Source organism: Alexandromys fortis, unplaced genomic scaffold (assembly GCF_014885135.2).
Source record: "Alexandromys fortis isolate MF-2015 unplaced genomic scaffold, M_Fortis_MF-2015_v1.1 scaffold_381, whole genome shotgun sequence".
Lineage (NCBI taxonomy): Eukaryota > Metazoa > Chordata > Mammalia > Rodentia > Cricetidae > Alexandromys > Alexandromys fortis.
This window is the reverse complement of record NW_026068276.1, coordinates 417,025-439,892: the sequence shown is the minus strand read 5'-3', so window position 1 is coordinate 439,892 and position 22,868 is coordinate 417,025. Positions and strand designations below refer to the sequence as shown.

At 37.0% G+C, this 22,868-nt stretch overlaps 1 protein-coding gene and 1 long non-coding RNA gene across 3 annotated transcripts in view; both read right to left on the bottom strand.

Moving 5' to 3' along the window:
- LOC126494654 (sulfotransferase 2A1-like) overlaps positions 1-22,868 on the bottom strand; it is a 68,856-nt gene that overhangs the window by 43,021 nt on the left and 2,967 nt on the right. The gene's annotated exons all lie outside the window — the stretch shown is intronic.
- Positions 5,979-18,083, bottom strand: LOC126494658 (uncharacterized). The gene is made up of 3 exons (XR_007590046.1): positions 17,924-18,083; positions 7,011-7,118; positions 5,979-6,303 (listed from the first exon to the last, which is right to left on the bottom strand). It is a non-coding gene; the product is annotated as an uncharacterized lncRNA (long non-coding RNA).

The window sequence follows — 22,868 nt, the reverse complement described above, 5'->3', positions numbered from 1 at the left end:
ATCAATATTTCCTGTATCAACCAGTGGAATAAGTTCATAAGCAATTTTATCAATCTATTATTTATATGGATGATATTTTATTTGCTGCTTCTGAGACAGATACCTTATAAATAATGTTTAAAGAAGTAAAATAGATTTTACTTTGTTGGGGAATGTAGATTACACCTGAGAAGATGCAGAAAGAGAATTCTATAAACTATAGTTTAAATTAAGTCAACAGGAAATTCAACGCAAAAGGTTCTGATCAGAGGAGAAAAATTGCACACTAATTTATTTTCAAATATTACTGGGAGACAGGAATTGACTACAACCCACTATTGGATTGACAACTCAAGAGTCACAAAATTTATTTCAAATATTGCATGGTATTTAAGGATTTATTCTGAAATATATGACATTTCTGATTTAAATAGTCTAGACTGAAGGCTGAAGCATAAAGATAACTGATCCATGTGGAAAGAAAGGCTATGAAAGGCTTATCTGGATGGATGAGATCCTAAACTTGAATGTATTTTAGGTACTTTTCCATCTACCCATTCCCATACAGGAATTATCATGCAAAGGATGGACAATATTTTAGAATTAATTTTTAATCTACAGAGTAAAGAGTGAAAAAACTACACAGAAAAGGTTTCAGAAATAATTATAAAGGGAATGATAAGACTTAGTCGTTTGTCAGGAATGTATCCAGTTGAGATTTTTTACCCTATATTAATGCTGAAATTATACAAATGTGGGTAATTATCAATGATTTGCAAACATCTTGTAGTAATTATTTATGAGAAATCAACACCAAATATCCCAAAAGTAAAGACTTTAATTTATAGAAATAACAGAATTAATTCTTCCCTAACTATTTCTGGGCATCCAATACTTTATAGCAATGCAAATAAGTGAAGAATGTCTGTTTATAAAACAAGAAACATAAGTAAATTAATTCAAAGTCTATATCCTCATCCCAGAAATCATAATTATATGCCATTCTATGAGTTTTATTAGACATTAATGAATCTTACTATAATTACTTATTTTCAATACGGAGAAAAGGTTGTATTACATCCAAAAACTCTTGTACTTCTTTCTGTTAACTAGCATTAACATTATAGAATTAGTGCTACTATTTATGCAACTACAACAAACAATTTAGGACAGGAATTAATCCACTGTACAACCCTCATTTGGTTTCAGGATAGTTTTCCTGGGCCATGAGCAAAATGAGATGAAGAAATTTATTAAATACTAATAGAAAATGTGTTGGAAGCTTCATAATTTTACAAAAATATCATATTAACAGTAAGTGATTAAAGACAAAATTTTGCATTAGCTGGCAACAAGCTCAACAAATTATTAAAAAGCCTTACTTCTGTAAGCCTTCTTTGTGTAATCAAATTCCTTTGATATGGGAAACAATCTTCAATGTAGTGGGAGAGCCCTTAGGGCTTTGCAGGTGTTTTGACTCTGGAGTGCTAGAACATGGGCTTTGATTTGCCTTTTGTGACTTCTACCTTCTATTTGAAGTAGGTGAATCTTATCCGAGTGCTTTCCAAGAGATTCAAACCCTATGGCAAGTTAGTTGCAGAACAACTGTGAAAATAGAGAAGTTCTGTGACTTAGAACTGCTTTGGCATATGTTTCCTTTATGGAATTTCAGTTATGAAGTCTTGGTATGCAGAAATTTACTTGCAAAGGTGTAAATTGTATAACAATAAAATTGTCTTTTTCAAAGGCATGGCCATTCAGTTCACCAGAAGCTAACTCCCCTGCAGTCAAAAAGGCTAAAATCATCCTAGAGTGAACCTGTTTCTTCACCAGCCAGAACAGTAAAGGTACATAAAGAAATAAAATTTAATGGCTATTAGACATACAGCAAAAAAAAAAAGCCTACAATTCACAATCCCAGAGAACCTAGACCACTAAAAGGAAACTAAGAGAGACATAAATGGATTGAATTTACGTGGGAATTAAAAAATACAATATATCCTGAGTAAATTGGGAGCATGGGGACAATGGAAAGGGATAGAAGAGGAGGGGAAAGGAAGGGAGAGAAGCAGAGAAAAATATATAACTCAATAAAGTCAATAAAAATTTAAAAATGAAATGAAATTTGGCATATGGGTATATTTCATTTAGCAGAATTTGGAAAATTAAATATATAAATCACACTATTGATACATATTCTGAATTTTAATGGCCGTCTCATTTGTGTTCTAAAAAGGCTAATTCTATAATTACACATTATTAGAGGCAATAGCTATAATGGGCATATTGATACAAATTAAAAGTGATAATACTCCTGCTTATGTTTCCAGGAAAATGAAACATTTTTTGCATGATAAAAGATAAAACTCATTACAGGGATGCCGTATAATCAAAGACAAGGCATTAATGAGAGACCTAATCACACTCAAAGAGATGCATATAAAACAAAAGTGGGTATAAAAAGTCCAGTGAATAGATTACACAATGCATTGCTAACTTTTAAATTTTTAAATGTTAATGAATCTGGGACAACAACTACTGAAAGGCATTGCACTGTGGAAAAATGCTGAATTGGTTCAGGCTCTGTACTACAAGTATGTTTCTGCATCAAAATCAAAACCAGAGAAGGTGTTACAATGGGGCTGAGGTTATGCTAGTTTCTGCAAGAGATAATCAAAATTGATGTGGATACATCAAAATTTATTTTAAAGAAAAAGTTCAGCAAAAACAAGAGAAGTCTCTTGAATGCTTTGGCTGCTGACATGAATGACGTGACTCTGGGAAAGAATAGATACAGAAAGCCCGTGAAACAGACAGCTGATCCTCCTAATTGGGGACAACTTAAGATATTGTCTTATGAAGGAGACGGGATAGTTTAAAATAAGAACTAAGCTAGGGTTGAGAATTCATAAACAGTAACTCTTAGTGTCTTGAGTTGAGCACAGGTTGACGATCCAAAAGAAAGTCTGGTACAATCAGACTTTGGTTTGATTCAGCTCACCAAGGCCAGCAGGAATGGAACTGAAAAAGCATGGGATAAAACCAGACTCTCTGAACATGGCAGACAATGAGGGCTCATGAGAAGCCAAGGACAATGGCACTGAGTTTTGATTCTACTGCATGAACTGGCTTTGTGGGAGCCTAGCCTGTTTGGATGGTCACCTTCCTAGACCTGAATGGAGGGGGGAGGACCTTGGAATGCCCACAGGGCAGGGGACCCTGACTGCTCTTGGGACTGTGGAGAGAGAGGGGGAAAAGAGTGGGAGGAGGGGAGAGGAGTTAGGGGAAGGGGAGGGAAATGGGAGGCAGGGAGAAGGAGGAAATTTTTTCAATAATAAAAATATATAATACAACTGAAACGCTAATACAAGTATGCATAAAAATAAATTAGCATATTAATCTATATTTAGGATATTAAATCTTACCTGTGGTTTAATTAGCTGGATTAGGTGCAATAACCATTTCCTGCCAGGAGGTGTCACATGGCACCTACAAAACTAACCCAGCTGGGCCTAGTGACACACCTGGAGTCACGTGACTCTTATAAATCTGATTTTAGTGTGAAATGCTGAAAGATACGCTTAAACCAAAAATATAATTATTATTAGAAATCACAAAGTGTGTGTACCACAGTGGGCCCTGATTGGTCGGCAGCCATAGGAGCACAGGGATAACAAGATAACAGCAGGTACCCAGGAAAGCCCATATCCCATCTGAATTTCCATGCAGTGTGCGTGTGCATGTGGTTTGACACAGACACTGGAGTTAGCATGTGGGGACTGGAAGCTGCTCTGAGGCAAGTAATGAGATGGTATAAAGAACCACAGCAGATCTGCGGCAATAAAAGCTGCCATTTCGTGAGAATTCTATATTCAAATGAACTGATTACTCCATGCATAGGCCGTGGCCAGCTGAGGGAGGGCTCACACCTAGTCAGGCACACTCCAAGCTGGTAATGGGTAGCAGAGCCAGGGTGGGGGGCTCTAAAACCAAATGTTCAGGTGCCAAATGATGGCATAAGTCACAAGACAATCCCACTCCAGTTCAGATTTATGAATAATAAAAGAGTTATTTATTTACTGGGAAAACCTCAGATCACTGTCTTAGGTAACAGTTCTCTGCGCAAACAGGAACAGAGTTTAGCAGCCAGAACTGGGAGCTGGAAGCAAGAGAGCAGGCACTCTTTTATAGTACTGCTCCCTTGCTATAAAAATAGTATAAAAGAAAGTCTGGTACAATCAGACTTTGGTTTGATTCAGCTCACCAAGGCCAGCAGGAATGGAAATGAAAAAGCATGGGATAAAACCAGACTCTCTGAACATGGCAGACAATGAGGGCTCATGAGAAGCCAAGGACAATGGCACTGGGTTTTGATTCTACTGCATGAACTGGCTTTGTAGGAGCCTAGCTGCTTTTATAGTATAAGAGACCATGACCAAATGGGTTGGGATCTTAAACGCTATTGGCTGAAGGAGCAGAATATGTTCCCACATCATGGGTACTCTTGTATTTGGTGCATAGATATTCAGGATTGAACTTCATCATGATTGATTAGTACTGTTGTGAGTATAAAGTGTCCTTCTCTGTCACTTTTGAATGATTTTAGTTTGAAGTCTAATTTGTTAGATATTAGGATAGCTACACCTGCTTGTTTTTTAGGTCCTTTTGATTGGAAAATTGTTTCCCAACCCTTTACTCTGAGGTAATATCTGGCTTTGAGGTTGAGGTGTGTTTCTTGTGTACAGCAGAAGACTGGATCCTACTTTCATATTCACTCTCTTAGCCTGTGTCTCTTTTTTTAGGTGAATTGAGTCCACTGATAGTAAGAGATATGAATGACCAGTGATTGATAGTTTCTATTGTTTTTCAGCGGTAGTGTGTGAGTTTCCCTTCTTAGTGTTTTATTGCTGTGAAGTTATCTGTTTCCTTGTTTTTGTGTGTGCAGTTAGCTTCCTTGGGTTGAAGTTTTCCTTCTAGTACTTTCTGTAGATCTGGATTTATGGATAGGTATTATTTAAATTTAATTTTGTCTTGGAATATCTTGTTTCTTCCTTTGATGGTGATTGAAAGATTTCCTGGGTATAGTAGTCTGGGCTAGCATCTGTGACCTCTTAGTATCTGCACCACATCTGCCCAGGCTTTAATGTTTTCCATTGAGAAGACAGATGTAATTCTGATAGGTCTACTTTGATTTACTTGGCCATTTTCCTTGGAAGCTCTTAATATTCATTCTTTATTCTGCATGTACTGCATTTTAATTATTATATGGTGATAAGGCTTTTAATCTAGTCTATTTGGTGCTATGTAAGCTTCTTGTACCTTCATAAGGATATCATTCTTTTATGTTGAGAAAGTTTTATTTTATGATTTTTTGAATATATTTTTTGTGCCTTTGAGCTGTAGTTTAGAAAGATAGGGAGTTGTTGCTTTCTAGGAAAAGTGCCATGATGGTTAAACTTTTAGGTTTCAAAAGACCTGTGTGGCATTCAGTTTTCTCTCTCTCTCTCTGCCAGTGGTTATGAACCAAGCTGTGAGCTCTCAGCTCTAATTACTGTATGCCACCAGAGACTCGACGTCTCTGAATATGTGGACCATATTAAATGCTTTCTTTGTAAGCCAGTTTGTACTTGTTCATTTAGCTCAGAAATAGAAAAGTAACAGAGACAATAACCTATTTATAAAATCAGGTTAAGATACATAACAGACAATTGGTAAAATAACATTTTATATATTCATCTATCTGTCTTTTTGATTATTTACCTATCATCTATCTCCATCATCCATCTATCTATCTATCTATCTATCTATCTATCTATCTATCTATCTATCTACCATCTATGTAACCATTATCTCTCTATGTCTTAATTAGAGTTTTATTTCTGTGAAGTGACACCATGACCATAGTAACTCTTAACCACATTTAATTAGGACCAGCTTGCTTTTCAGAGGTTTAGTTCATTATGTTTGTGCTGGGAATCATGGTGGCATGCAAGCAGACATGGTGTTGGCACGTTAGCTTTATTCTACATCTGAAATGACACATAGTAGGAAGATAAATTGTCACAAGGATCTTGGCACTATGCCTCTATGCACAACCCCAGTAAAACACTTAAAAAGAAGCAGCCCCAATAGTGCACTCCTTATGAACCAATGTGTGTTATTTTTATTCAAACCACCACATTACACTCCCTCACTTGCCCCCATAAGCTTGTAGCCATAAAATAATGCAAAAGTCATTCAGTCCATAATCTGTCAGTCTCACGTCTGTTTAAAAGTCCAAAATCCAAAATCTCTTCTGAGACTCATGGCAATCTTTCTAATCCCCTGTAAAATCAAAATAAAAAAATATACCATTTACTTAAAACATATAAAAGCACATGAAGTATATTACCCTTCCAAGAGGTAAGAAAGGGAATATAGTGAGAAAATACAGGATTGAAATGACTGAAAACAAGCTGAGAAAGCTGTAAACACTGTATCTCCACTTCTGAGGTGAAATAGATCTTTAAATGCTCTTTTAATACTGCAACATGTTTTTCTGTCTTTTGGACTGGTTGAACTTCTGTGCTATCAGCTTTCCTTGGCAGGAATCCCAGGACCCCAGCTTCACTATCATTTTGGGATGGCCAAGACATTCCAGGATTTTCCTTCATAGCTTCACATATGTCTGCTATGGTTTTCCATTCAGGGTCATCCCTGACACATATCTTGTCTCTGAAACTTATCCCTAGTCTTAGAAGAAGATTTCATAAACCCATTCTGGTATCCTTAACCCTAAAGCCAAAATCCACACGTGGCCAAGCTGCCAAGTTCTGCTACCTATTTCAGCTGAAATATGACACTTTTGTTCAATTACATGTGTATCAGCCTTCTGTTTTCAACTGTTCCTTCACTGCCTAGGTTTGATTTTCCTGGAACTTTCTCTGTGAACCAGATTGACCTTGAATTCATAGATCCACCCGTCTCTGCCTCCCATGTCCTGGAATTAAACATTGTACCACCATGCCTGGCCTTTTACTTTTCTTTAATACCTTTTACAAGTTTGAAGCTTTTCTGGGTGGGGTGTTCTCTGAGGTCATGACTCCAATTATTCCAACTAGCGTTAGACTTTTTCTCAAGTGGTTTAACATCCTTGGTACCTGTTTTAATGAACACAATGTATAATTTACATTTTTACTGGCTCATCTCACTCCTTTTCATTCCTATCATCATTTGAATAAGACTGGTCACTAATAACCACATAATACAGTCAACACTGCTTTGAAATCTCCTCTGTTAAACTTGTTCATTATCTTCAGTTTAGCCCCTTTAATTCTTCAATTTAGTCTCAGATAAATGTTTGGGCAGAAAACAGCTAAATTCTCTGCCAAAATAGCACAAGAATGATTTCTAGGCAACATACAAATATAATTCTCTGAAACTTCCTGAGACAGAATGCCACAGTTCATTTTACCTTCCCTGTGTCTACTGGTATCTCCCATTAATCCAGACTTAAACTATTCAAGTCTTTTTTAGTTCAAAGTCCCAATGTCCATATTCCTGCAAATGAAAAGATTGTCAGTTAAATCAGTGCAATAGCCCAGTCCCTGGAACAAACTTCTGTATTAGTTAGGGTTTCAATGCTGTGAAGAGATACCATGACAGCTTTTATGGACAGAATAATTTTATGAGTATTGCCTTACAGTTTCAGAGGTTTAGTCTATTATAATCAAGGCATGAAGCATTGTGACATGTAAGCAGACATGGTACTGAAGAAGTAACCAAGAGTTCTACATAAGAATCATCAGGCAGTAGTAAGAGACAGTGCCATAGACATAGCTTAGGCTTTGGAAACCCCAGTCTCATTCTAAGTGACATACTACCTTCTACAAAGCTGAATATAGTCCCACAAGAACAATTCTTGATCTTGGGTTGGATCCACACTTTCCAGTTCTGTCATGACCTATGAGCTTATGGGTGCTATTTTCATTCAAACCACCACACAATCTAACTACCCATTTTCTCATATATCCATCAATCTATCTCATACTCAGGAAACTGAAGCAGGAAACACTACCTGTTTCACACTTCCTGTCTAATTAGTTCAACATCAAGGCATACCTGGCCTCACTCAAACATGCATCTAAGAAAGCTGTCATTAACCCAGAGTGGGTCACCACCTAGAATTATTGCTCTTTAAGGAACTTAGCCTTGAGCAGTGACATGTATCATTTTCCAAATCAAAAGGACTAGTATTCTAACTATAATCAAATTTAAAGATATAGTTTGACTTATTTAAAATATTTTACAATTTAATATTTCTTACTATTGTAAGATTCTCCTACATAAAATTTGTATTTAGATCATTTTAGCTCTCCCTCATTTCTCACCACTCTTACTACCCCTGTGTCACCCAACTCCTTCCCAAATTCAGGATTCCCTGTTCTTAATTATTGTTACATGCATATTACATAGGTATAAATATTAAATATATGTTATATGTATTATATATACTATATATCAAACATATTGAATCTATTTAAAGTTGCTCACATATGCATAAATTTAGCAGTTACCACTTGGGATTAAATAACTTAAATGAATTATATCCTAATGTGGCATGAATAATATAAACCCAGAAACAGATATTGGCGTTTGGGAAAGCAAAGCAGCCAGCCACTGGCTCTTACCTCTACCTCAGACTGAAGTGGTGATCCTGCCTTCAGTTTCCTCTGAATGAGACTGAGTTGATGTTCCTTTCTCATTAGTGTTAAGAAAATTCAAGCTTAATAAAGCATTGTGCAGTTTGTTTCTGGGGGGTATTTTTCCATCTGTTTCTGTTTGGTCAGCATTTTATTTTGTAGTATGATTTGAAATTTTTATAGCTGCCTGATCTGTAGAATTATTGGGTGTACCTGTAATGTGCTTTATATAATAATAAGCAAAATTACACTTCATTTTCTTAGATACATATGCCAGACCATTATCTGATGGAGGAAGGTCATTGGCTAAAAAAGAAACTGCCTTGGCCCATTTTATTGGTTAGAACATAGGTGGGTGGAGTAAACAGAACAGTAATGCTGGGAGGAAGAGGAAGTGAGCTCAGCCTCGACAGCTCTGCTCTCTGGAGAGAGGCCATGCTCCCTTCTCCCAGGCAGACTCATGCGATGAAGCAAGCCGCCAGGTCAGACATGCTGAGTCTTTCCCAGTAAGACCGGTGCTACACAGTTTATTAGAGATGGGTTGATCGGGATATCAGAATTAGCCAGTAAGGGCTAGAGCTAATGGGCCAAGCAGTATTTAAAAGAATACAGTGTCCGTGTAATTATTTCAGGGCATAAGCTAGTAGGCGGCCGGGGTGCTGGGGACACAGCCCTGCTGCTCCTATTACAACAATTATCTGTATTTGTGTAGGAATGCTCATGATGGCTATAGCTTCCCAATAAATGTATGATTACTCAATCAGCCTTTTCTGAGCTCAAGATATTTGCCCATTGAAACCCTGAATATGTGTCTATGTTTTGGTACACATTTTAATTTACCAAATTTTAAAAAATGGAACACATCCATCTACAAGATTTCATTACTTACATTTACTCCCTGCAGGCAATGGTGTTTGGTTATAGAAAGAGCAAGTAGGATACCACTTTATAATCTCCTTAGCTTTTTGCCATGTAATAGGAAACTCTTTCTTCAAACTTTTGTTATTGACATGATTTTTTTGTGAAATTCAGAGGTCTGCAACACAATTCCAATCAATAATTGATCAATTTCTGCATTACCTTGTGCTAGAGGACCTAGCAAAGTTGTATGAGATCAGGTATGTGTTATGTATATAGGACAAAGCCTATAACTGATTATGTCTTGTACCTGGATAAATACTGAAGTCAAATCCATATCATCTGGTATAAATTCAGTGGTTTCATTATGCAAGACAACTCTTTCTGCATATCGTGAATGAGTAACTATATTGAGATATTCTTTAAAATCCTTTAGTACCATAAGAATAGCATATAATTCTGCCTTCTAAACAGAATTATAAGGGCTTTGTTCCACCTTACTCAATTCTTCTAATTTGTAACCTGCCTTCCCTGATTATTTTTATCGGCATAAAATGTATGGGCTCCAGTTATTGATACATCATGTACAATTTGGGGAATAATCCACAAAGTTCTCTTTATAAGGTCAAGTCTATCATTTTTTGGGATAATTTCTATTAATTTCTCCCCAAAATAGCACAAGTCCTTTGCCAGGTTTCATTGTCTTCCCATAACTCTTTTTTTCATCAGTAAAGAAAGGCACTATAATCTCTGCTGGGTCTATACCTGTTAATTGACAAAGTCTCATTTTACCTTTTATAATTAATTCAGAGACTTTCTTCATATAAGTTTTTAATTTTTTATTTGGTTTATGTGGTAAAAAGATCAATTTTAAGATAGTATCATCCCTTTGCATTAAAATTTCTGCAGGAGAAATTTTGAAAAGCAATATGACTAGAATACAATTAATATTTGGATTCTCCCTATCCACATGTGCCTCCTATAATTTCTCCTCAACAATCACCAATTCCTTTTCTGCTTCAGGTGTTAATTCTCTGGGACTATTTAAGTCATTATCACCATCTAAAATTTTATTGAAACGAACTATTATGTCAGGTGTTATTCCAATAGTTGGTCATAGATTGGCGACATTTCCCAATAATCTTTGAAATTCATTAAGAGTCCACAACCGGTCTCTCCTAATTTGTAACTTTTGTGTTGTAATCTTCTGCAAACCTATTATGTAACCTAGGAAATTAACATATTCTCCTTTTTGAATCTTTTCAGGAGAAATTTGTAATCCCTGTTTAGGCAAAGCTCTCCTTACTTTTTCAAATATTTTTTTCTAAAGTTTCTGTATTTGAATCATATAATAAAATGTCATCCATGTAATGGTAGATTATAGACATAGGAAATTACTTATGAATTATTACCAATGGCTGTCTGACAAATTAGTGGCACAGGGTGGGACTATTGAGCATTCCCTGTGGGAGGATGGTCCAATTATTAAGTAGGCACTGTGAAGGCAAACTTTTCTCTATCCTTTTCTTGTAAATGTATAGTAAAGAAACAATCCTTTAAATCAATAACTATGAGAGGCCATCCCTTTAGTAACAAAGAAGGCAGAGGAATTCCAGATTGTAGAGGGCCCATAGGTTGAATAACCTTGTTGATAGCTCTATGATCTGTTACCATTCTTCATTTTTCAGATTTCTGATGTGGGAGTGTCATATCAATCTGTTGATTTCATTGGTTAAGCAATAAAGAAACTGCTTGGCTGGCCCTGATAGGTTAAAACATAGGTGGGTGGAGTAAACAGAATAGAATGCTGGGAGGAAGAGGAAGTGAGCTCAGACTCAACAGCTCTGCTCTGGAGCAGAGACACCATGCTCTGCTCTCACGATAGCTCTGCTCTCTGAGGCACACACCATGAAGCTCCGACCCAGGATGGACTTAGGTTAGAATCTTCCCAGTAAGCGCACCTTGGAGTGCTTACACACATTATTAGAAATGGGCTAGTCCAGGTGCGAGAGTTAGCCTAGAAGAGTCTAGATAGAAATGTGCCAAGCAGTGTTTAAATGAATACAGTTTGTGTGTTGTTATTTCGGGCATAAGCTAGCCAGGCGGCCAGGGTGCTGGGGACGCTGCCCCGCTGCTCCTTTTACTACATATTTCTTTTTAACAACAAATGAAGAATTTCAAGGGCTGATAGATTCTTCAATATGTCAAACATCTACTTGCTCTTATACCAGCTGTTCTAAAGCCTGCAGGGCACTGTTTAACCCAGCCTGCAGATTTTCCTCAGCTAGAGGGCACTGTTTATCCTTATTGATGTCTCAACCATTTTAAAGGCAGGGCCATTAGTACCTCTGAGGGTTTATCAATTGTTTGTTTTCTTGTACAGCCTGAATGGCTGGTGACCGTCATCTATAATTTCTTCTAATATTTCCCAAGAAACATAAGTTTCTGTGGCTGCAGGAATGTTAATCTGGGTATTCCATTGCTGCAATAGGTCATGGCTTCAGAAATTTACTGCAATATTAGCTACACCTCTGTCTTCCTTTCTGTCCTTCTGGTTCTAAGCATTCAACCCATCTTGTACTTTGTTTTTCCTGAGATAGGGTTCTAATTCCTAGGAGCTGAACATCTGTCTCTTGAAGAGGAAAATTCAGATGCCATGTTTCTGGAGTAATGATACTTACATCCACACCTGTGTCTAGTAAGCCTTCAATAAAAAGGACACTTACCTTTGGTCCTTTGTCATTTATAGAAGTCTACCAGAATATACATTTCTTATGTCCTGCTGAAGTTTTTTGATTCATCCTCCTCATTTATTCCAGCATTCATATCAGTATTGCTTTTTACAATAGACATTGATTTTTTGATTTTCCTAGTTTGACATGTTCTCCACAATAACTGGAGATGATTAGACCACGTTTATCATGGGGTTCTGCAAGAGGCTTCTCATGGCATTTCCTGATTGTATCAGCTTGCCTTGTTTATCTTTCATTGACCTTCATTCATTGGTCCAATGTTGGCTTTTGCCACAACTCCTACACATATGTGAAGGTAAATTCCCTGCCATTCCCAGAGGAGATATTATTCCTAGGAATCCCTTGTCTACAATCCATTCTCAAATGACACATTCTACCACAAATAAAACATTTGGTATTTTGATGTCTTCTCTTTCCATTGGAAATTGTTTCTCCTACCCAGGCTTCAGTCAATCATTATATGCAAGACCCATTCATCCATAAATGCTGATATGATCTTTAAAGACCCAAGGATCCTTTTGTATTCTAAGTTGGCATTCTCATAAGCCAAAGATTCTATTATTATACATCTTGCTTCTGGGTCAGTTACCCCTATTTGTACAGCCCTAGTTAGTTTTCTAAAAGTCACTAAAAGGTTTTCTCTTACCCTTTTTAACCCTAGGAAATGATTCAAGTAGCTTTCCTAATTCCTGGATCCTGTCCCAAGCCTTTAAAATTGCTGTGCTACAAAGGGAAAAGGTGTGTTCATTTTAAAGAGCTCTATCCTGAGGATCAGAGTAAAGTGTATTTGCCTAGAATTTGATCTAGACAAATATCAAGCCCTTTTGCGTTTTCTTTTTGCTTTTAATTTTTACTTTTTTTTTCTTAAAATAGCACCTCCAAAACAACTATAGTCCATTTTCTAGGACTGTTGAAATTAACTGAGTCCAGTCTTGTGGCATTGCTTTGTCACTGGAAGCCCACATTTTGACCATTTCCCTAACAAAGGATGAATGTAGTCTGTAAACTACAATAGCTTGTTTAATTTTCTTTAGATCAGTCATACTTATGGGTGCCCATGAATATTCTTTGACAATAATAGGGTATTTGGGGCCAGATATTTCTTTCTGATGTTATCATCAGAAAGGCAGGCAGAGCTCTGGAGAAACTATCCCAGAGGTTTTTATGTACTGGGGAGGCTAAATTTTGTCTTTGTATCTTTTTTCCCTTAATATCAAATTCAATAAGATCCTCAATCTTTTCAGTCTATTTACCACTGCCTTTTGTCTGGATGTACTTTCCAGTGTTCTGTTTAAAATTCTCATTGAGGATTTCTAGGTATGAATCTGTCCGGTAGTGATAATGTCTTATCCTTGAACATAATCTTCATAGCATGCATATTCTTTTCCTGGTAAGACATTCTATCAGTCAGTCTGCCATACCTCTTTGTCAAAGAGTCCAATTAATACATTCAACAGTATGAATACTCTCAAATAATGTTTCAGCACCCACTGTCATTGACTGGGTGGGATTATTTAACATTCCTTGTGGGAGAATCTTCTATTGATGTCTTTTAGCAGGCTGAGAATTATTATAAGTAGGTACTATGAAGGCAAATTTTTCTTTTTCCTTTAATGGTATAGTGAGGAAACAATCTTTTAAATCAATAACTATAAAAGACCTTACTTTAGACAACAGAGAAGGCAAAGGAATGACAGACTTTTGAGATCCCATTAGCTGAATCACCTCATTAACAGCTCTTAAATCTGTGACCATTTTCCATTTACTAGATTTATTTTCAACAACAAATACAGAAGAATTCTAAGAGCTGGTTGATTCTTTGATATATTGCGTATCTATTTGTCCCTATATCAGGTATTCTAAATCTTGCAGTATCTATTTTGTGAAAGGCCATTCCATAACCCATTCAGGGTTTTATGTTATCCATTTTAAAAATAGAGCTGTTGGTGCCTTTGACATATCAGTAGCTTTTGTGCCATGTTTGTGTACAACCTGAATAGTTGGTGACTGTTCTTTATACAACTTCTAATATTTTTTTCCCAGAAACCTACATTAATCTATGGTCTGTTTCTAAGATTGGAGGGATGTTAATCTGAGTTTTTCTTTAACTAAAACAAATCATGCCCCAACAAATTCATTGTTAATTTATCCACATTTAGTTTAAATATTTTTCTCTGTCCATCTGGTCTTATAAATTTGACCCATTCCTGTAGAAATAAGAGCGGTGGGGCTGCGTCCCGCCACCCAGCTAGCTTTACCCGAAATAATTACATGAAAACTGTATTCTTTTAAACATTGCCTGGCCCATTAATTCAAGCCTCTTATTGGCTAGCTCTTACATATTGATCTAACCCATTTCTATTTTGTGGAATATCACTTTTTTATTTATTTTTATTGAGCTCTACAATTTTTCTGCTCCCCTCCCTGACTCTTTCCTCCCCTTCAACCTTCTCCCAAGGTCCCCATGCTCCCAATTTACTCAGGGATCTAACCCATTTCTAGTAATTTGTGTAACCCACAAGGTTGCTTATCAGGGAAGATCTTAACCTGTGGCTGTCTGGAGTGGGAGAATCATGGCGACTCCTGACTCAGCTTTTTTCTCCCAGCATTCTGTTCTGTTTATTCCACCCACCTAAGGGTTGGCCTATCAAATGGGCCTAGGCAGTTTCTTTACTAATTAACCAATGAAAGCAACAGATTAGAAAGAAATCACTCCCACATCACATGCTCTGCTTTACCTGAGACGAAGTTCAAATACCTTAAAATTAAACATTTACATCCCAAAGAGGTCAATTTTGATACCAAATTTCTGATGAATTCATTGTTACATCTGCATGTATGTCTACCAGACCTTCAATTACAACATTGTTTATTCAGATTTTCAATTTTGGTCTTTGTTCATTTATAGAAGTTTGCCCAAATGCCCAATTTATGGCTTTGCCTGAATTTTTTATCCACCCTTCTTTAATTGTTCTTTTATCCAGAGCAGTATAGTATCTTACAATAGGCATTAGGTTCTTTAACTGCTCCTCTATTATTGCAGGAAATGATTGAATTAAATTTGGCATTGGGTCTTGTAAGAGGTTCTCACAGTTTCCCAATGCCAAAGGATTACTATGAATATTCCTCATTGATCTAATTTATTAGTCCCATCCCTGCCTTTCCCACACCTTCTGCATAATCCAGAAGGAAGGAGTATTTTTAATGAATTATTCTTAGAAAAACATTTTCTAGGAGTGCCATGTCTATAATCCATTCCGATGTGATCTTGTTTGTTACAATTATAACTTTTGACATTTTGATTTTTCCTCAAACCTCTGGATACCACCTCTTCTATCATGTATCATCATGCTCATGGGATTCTATATTAATTGTATCTTGAATCCATTTTTCCAAAAGTGCTGACCTTGCCTTTAATGGTTTAGTTACCATTTTTCATAGAGAATTTACATTCTCAAAAACCAGAATATCAATCATTATTTGTCTAGCTTCTGAATTTGTTATCATTTTTTTTTACCTGTTGAAGTGAATTTTTATAAGAAATCCATGATGGCTTCCTTTGGCCCTTGCATAACTTTAGTAAATAACTCAATTTTCTTTTCTAATTCTCCAATATTTTCTAAACATTCAAAGATGATGCATGGCATTAATACAGAGTATGGCAATTATATATAGCCTGACTTTCTATAGTAGCATAATCTGCTTCTCCAAGAGCTTGATCTTGGAAGATTTCCCTACCTCTAGCTTTAGTCCATTGTTCAAGGATCTTAGCCTTTTCGTTGAACAAGGTACTCCTTTGTAATTGTGTATCAGTCTCTAAAACTCCACTAACTGAATCTTTCTAGTCATTAGGGATAATTCTATTACAAATTAACCATGAATTTAACATTTGTTTCACAAAATAAATGCATATTTTCATTGCCATATGAGACTATTTCTTCCTTGAATCTCTTTAAATCTAAAAATTGCACAGGATTGCAATTAGCTGTAATAGAACCTTGCCATTTGGCAATTCCTACAAGTTTGCTGGATATATTAAGGTTGGATGTATGAAAACCTTAAACTGTTTCCCTCTATTCTTATAATGCAATGCTGAAACTGGTTCTCCATTAAATTCCTCTGTGTGGGTTTGCATCTCTCTGTAATCTGTTTTATTAGATTTTTACAAGGCTTGTATCTTGGCAGTCAGGTTAATCAACTATTTTGGTGATAAGACAAAAGTCATAATGCTGACAATGTTTAAATTGATATTACATAAATCTCATCCAAATTAGATGTTCTCTCATTTAAATCATTCTATTTTCATGTTTTACAGAATATAATTATAGAGAGACCCAAAGCCCTCGATTATAATGTTTTTCCCAGTATTTATGTGGGAAAAACTATTTTTAAACTAATCTTTGTCTTTAAGAATTTTCAATTGTTTTGTCAAATCTACTGACGATGTTAATGAAGATGTGAGGTTGATTGCTGCTACATGGAATAGTAAAAGCCTGATTGGATTCAATGGCAACTACCTAGTTTACTAGCAGTATGAGAAGGGGATTTGGTGAGAACCTGCAACCTACAAGACAAAGAGAAAGAGAAAAGAATAGAAAGCCTATCTGGGTGGGGCTGGGGATCCCCACATGTAGCCCTAGCCTGTGTTGGAGACTGAAAGTCTCAGAAAAACTGCTTTTTCATGAATTTGTACCCAAATGATGGTTGTCAATTGTAGCATGAATAATATAAACCCAGAGCAAAAGTTGGGTGGACCTATAAACCAGAAATGTAAGGCAACCATGTTGCTAGAGAAGTTGCCCAAGGATGGGAGACCATACACTAATTAAGCTAAACCTCTCCTACTAGCATTTTACATTCCCTCTGAGTGCTGGAATTAAAGGTTTAATCCTTAGTACTTAGATAAAAAAAGTGATGCACCACCACCTGGAATTGTTTTTGCATTTATGTTTTGTAGCCCATGATGGCCTTGAACTCATAGAGGTTCATCTGTCTCTGTCTCCCAAATCCTCGGATTAATAGTGTGTGTCACCATTACCTGACCTCTAGTGGCTTCAGGTTTGCCTCTGACCTTCAGGCAGAATTAATTTATTAAAATACAAATAATATACCACTATACCCTTCTTTTTATCCCAACCTTATCCTTGGAACTGCAATCTTACAGTTTCCTTAGGCCAACAGGATTATTATGCCCTCTCCTGCCTTTTTTCCTTTTTTTTCCATTTGAACTGCCTATAATCCCTCATCTCCTCTTGATATTTGTAGGTTCTGTGGATCTATTCTTCAGTTCTTTTCCATAGATGAGACCTCATCTCTGAACTTCTTTTTTTTTTTCTACAGAATCCTTTTGGGCCACTGCAAAAGTCCTAATACTAGGTGCCTAGTCTCCTCATGGGGTTAGTAACCCCGACTTCAGCTGACTTTGTTGATGACCCACTGATAGGTTTTGTCCTCATTCAGTTCTCTCTGAGTCTTAGAGATACCAAGAAATAAAAGCTGCTATGAAAGTTTTTTCATTCTTTTCCCCCAACCATGTAAATGTGCATTCCACACTCTCTCATTCCCCCTTGAGATGCCTTTTAGAAAGCCTCCAGCCTGGAATCTGACCTGAAATGCCATAAACTTGTTCAGAATTGTCATCAAATTTCTTACAGAGTGGCAGCCAGGAGTTGGATGTTGCTTGGAGGGTAGAAAGCAAAGTGCTATGGGACAATGGTCTTGTACTCTGTAAAGTTTTCTCACTTGTGTTCATTTATTAAAATTCTGATTGGCCAGTAGCCAGGCAGGAAGTAGAGGTGCGGTGATGAGAACAGGAGAATTCTGGGAAGAGGAAAGGCAAATTCTGCAGTCATTACCCAGACTAAGAGGAAGCAAGATGAGAATGCCTCACTAATAAAAGATACCAGGCCATGTGGCTAAGACAGACAATAATAATGGGTTAATAATGATTAGTTAATAAGAAAGCCCAAACTAATGGGCCAACAGTTTATAATTAATGTAGGTCTCTGTGTGTTTCTTTGGGACTGAATGACTGCAGGATTGGGCTAGACAGAAATCTGTCAACAAATGGTACCAATGTGGACAACTACATCCACATAAAACCTGAGAGATCTTGGGAAGTAATTCTAGACACAAAAGATCATAGTTTAGGACAGCTTCTTGGTAGCAACATTTTCTTGAGTAGGCGAATGTGTCTCATTTAAGAGAGGCTTTCTGACTCATATTTAGCTGCAAAAACCTTGCAACGCATTTAAGAAGCCCTGCCACAAAACACTTAAATGGTGTTTATGAATAGCCAACAGCATGATTCTTGGTGGTGGCAGCAACCTTGAAACTCCACAGAGTTATGGCAATAAGCATGACTCCCACCATTAAATTTGCCATGAAGCTAGACTCTCAGAAAGCTAAGGGATGGAGTGCATTCATCCATTAAAGCCATGTCTTTAATCTGAGCCATATTGCTTAGCAAATTAAAGACTCGTGGTAAGAAAAATAGAGATATACAGTAAAGATAGATTTAGAAAAAAATCTAAACAGTTTACAGTGTGTTTTAAAATATATGTAGTCTTGGGAGAGAAAAGAAAGAGAATAAAGTCCTGAAAGAAAAGAAGAAAAAAGAAAGAAACAAAATAATTGTGATGGCACACACCTTCAATCCCAGCACTTGGAAGGCAGGGATTGGTGGATCTCTGTGAGTTACAGGACAGCCAAAGATATACAGAGAAACCATCTCCAAAAAAAAATTAAAAGTAAAAATAAAAGAAATAGTTTAAAATAAAACCATGTAAAGATGGAAAATACACAGAGAATTTGGATATTGTAAGTTATATGATAATCTTTGAATTGTTGAACTGCTAAGGAAGGTGCAACAGCTGTCAAAAGACATAATATATAATTATAAATGCTGTTGGATTAATCCAACATATATATTTTGAAAATTCTTTGACTTCAAAATTTAAGTCAAAAGAAATGTTACTTTGGAGAAGAGGTTTTGTTTTTGTTTTCACAGGAAATGAGAGGTTGTGGGTTCATTCAGGGTTAAGAAAAATCAGGTTGATCAAGTAAGACTCCCTGAGAAATATCCAATAGGAGCAGATGGCCCAGATGATCCAATATTTCAGAGGATTTCTGTTGGAGTTTCCTTTGAATTTACATGCAGAGCATCCTCAAGACTGCTGATTGAGATAATCAGCCCTCACAGAATATTCCAGTCAGGGCTTGACCATAATCTAAATTTTCTTTAGGTCCCCATAAGATTATCAGTGGCCCAAATCAGCAGGAAGTAGCCTAGAATACTATGCCCACATTCCCCCCAAAATGCATTATGGATGTTTATCTTTAGATGTTTTATGTTTAGAATGTTGGCTACAAGTTGTCATGCATAATGGTCAGGAAAAAAAGCTAAACAAAGATTAGATTCAGAGTTTTTTTTTTTTTTGAAAAGAGAAAAGGGGGAGTGCTATGGGACAATGGTCTTGTACTGTGTAAAGTTTTCTTACTTGTACTGATTTAATAAAATGTTGATTGTCCAGTAACCAGGCAGGAAATATAGGCAGATGAAAAGAACAAGAGAATTCTGGGAAGAAAAAAGGCTCAGTATACAGTCATCACCCAGTCCAAGAAGAAGCAAGATGAAAATGCCTCAATGATAAAAGGTACCAATCCACATGGCTAACAGACAAGAATAATGGGTTAGTGTACAATGTAAGAGTTGATAATAAATCCTGAGCTAATAGGCCAACAAGTTTATAATTAATGTAGGCCTTTGAGTGTTTCTTTTGGACTGAATGGCTGTAGGACCAGGATGAACAAAAACCTATCAATAGCAAAGGAGTAGTAGCCCAGCAGAATGGAATATGTACACACTTACTGTTGTCTATTTGTCATTGAGCTTCATCCTACAGCTTCATCTTTTCATAGTCATTGCTCAGAAATTTCATCTCTCTAAACCTTTTTTGCCTTCAGTTTACTAGATTCAGTTTTATAGGGTTTTAATTATAATGGCATATGTAGAGGATTTCAATAAAGTATTCCCACATGACTTTCAAATGGAATATAATAAAGAATTCTTTATTTTGGAATAGACTCACAGATCAACAGACCTCTGAATATGTAGGGAACAGGAACTGAATCCAGCAGCCAAGAAGGAGAAAGACTGTGCATGTTTTTACATATGTTTCTATAGTAATAAGGCCATGCCCAAAGCAGTCCAACAACTCAAAATGAATTGGCTGAAGGAATTCCCACAGTACCTCCCCTTTTTGTCTAAATAAGAGAGTTCCAAACCCAATGCAAAACTAAATACAAAAAGAACAGATATCAAGTATACAAATTAGAATTACAACTAGCATAAACAATGTTAAACAAGAAATATATGCTAAATGTTTTAATAATTAATCTATGCTAAAATGTCTAGGTCTTGTATTAGGAATGGCATAGCTAATTCATGAGAGAAAAGAAACTACAACTATCTAGTCTTCAACCATATCGAAGACCTGAGAAGGGAAATAATATTACTTGATAAAAAGGAAGTCCAATCAAGCAATTTCCAATATGTGCAATAGATGACAGATACAACTTGTTACCAAGACAATCACCCATGCATAGTATAAACAAAAATGTTATAAAATTCTTGGGTGGTGACATTGTCTGCATTATTCAATGTTAAAATTTATTTTTTTATTAATCAAATGAACTTACCTCTGTTAAAAGAGTTCAGTAAATTGTTCTAGTTGTAATAATCTTTATTGGCCAGCAGTTGTCATGGTTGTGGATGCACATGGCACAGAGACACGACAGTCCTGCTCAGTTTTCATGACAGTGCTCTGTTCCATGTTGTTGGCAGCTTTAAATACTAAATTACGCTTAACAGGTTGAGAGTGGTTAATTTGAATCCATACATGGAGAGTGGCTTTGGTGGTCAGACTATCAGGGAACTCAGAGTTCATGACTAGCAAACACAAAGCATGGGTGGTTGGGCCTCAGCATTTGTTGGAGAGATTGCAGCCAGGAGGATGGAAAAAGCAGGGATTGAGGTGGGAAAAAAGCATGCATAGGCTGGCAGGCAGAAGAAAGTCACCAAGTTGCTATCCAAAATATTTGCACCTACATGTCAAAGATGTAACTCAGCTGTGGAGATTTTTCAAGTCAGGGGTACCTGCTCGACCCCATGCAGTTGCTGCTCCACCCTGCTCCACAGAACAATAGTCCTGGAACATGAATCAAATCTAGCAGCCAAGAGAAAGAGACTGTTTTTATAGTACCCAAGGCCATGACCAAAGCAGTCCAGCATTTCAAAGGCCATTGGCTAAAGGAGTTCCCACAGCAGGCACTACATGGTTATTTTAAGCTACCACACATCAATTAAAATATGTCTCTGTAGTTGGGTATGGATTCCTCTTATCTAGACCCAACTATGCTTTTCTAAATATTTTCTTCAAAAATGCTGTCCCATATATATTTGACTATATGATAGAAAAAGGAGAGCAAAATAACGTAAGAGGGACAGACTATTTCTAAAAGGGACTATTACTAGTCATCTCATAATCATTTTGTTTTGGTTTAACTAAAACTTTTGCTAAAGTATAAATCTCATCTCAAGATTTTTAAGACTTTCTGCAGTACATCTATCCAGGACCTTCTGGCTTTCATAGAGAAGTCAGGTGTAAGTCTGATAGGTTTACCTTTATAGGTAACTTGACCTATTTCCTTTGCAGTTCTTAATATTCTTTATTCTGTATGTTTTGTGTTTTGATTATTATATGGCGAGGAGATGATTTTTTTTGGTCCAGTCTATTCGGTGTTCTGTATGCTTCTTGAACCATCAAAGGGGTTAAGGGGAAATGGGGTGAGAAACATGAGAAGGGGAGGATGGGGAGAGCTTGGGCGAATGGGATGGCTGGGATAAAGGAAGGGTAGATACAGCAGCAGAGAAATATATATCCTAATTAAGGGAGCCATCTTAGGGTTGGCAAGAGACTTAGGCTTGAAGGTGTCCAGGGAGATGTCCCCAGCTAGTATCTTGGTCAACTGAGGAGAGGGATCCTGAAATGACCCTATCCTATAGCCATACTGATGAATATCTTGCATATCACCTTAGAACCTTCATCTGGCGATGGATGGAGATAGAGACAGAGACCCAAATTGGAGCACTGGACTGAGCTCTTAAGATCCAAATGAGGAGCAAAAGGAGGGATAACATGAGCAAGGAAGTCAGGACCACGAGGGATGCACCCACCCACAGAGACAGTGGAACTGATCTATTGGGAGCTCACCAAGGCCAGCTGGACTGGGACTGAATAAGCATGGGATGAAACCGGACTTTCTGAACATGGCAGACAATGAAGGCTGATGAGAAGCCAAGGATAATGGCACTAGGTTTCTATCCTAATACATGAACCGGCTTTGTGGGAGCCTAACCTGTTTGGATGCTCACCTTCCTGGACCTGGATAGAAGTGGGAGGACCTTGGACTTCCTGCAGGGCAGGGAATATGGACTGTTCTTCATTCTGGAGAGGGAGAGGGAATGGAGTGGGGGAAGGGGGTGGGGGAGGTGAGTGGAGGAAGGGGGCGATGTGTGGGAGGATGGGGAGGAAAA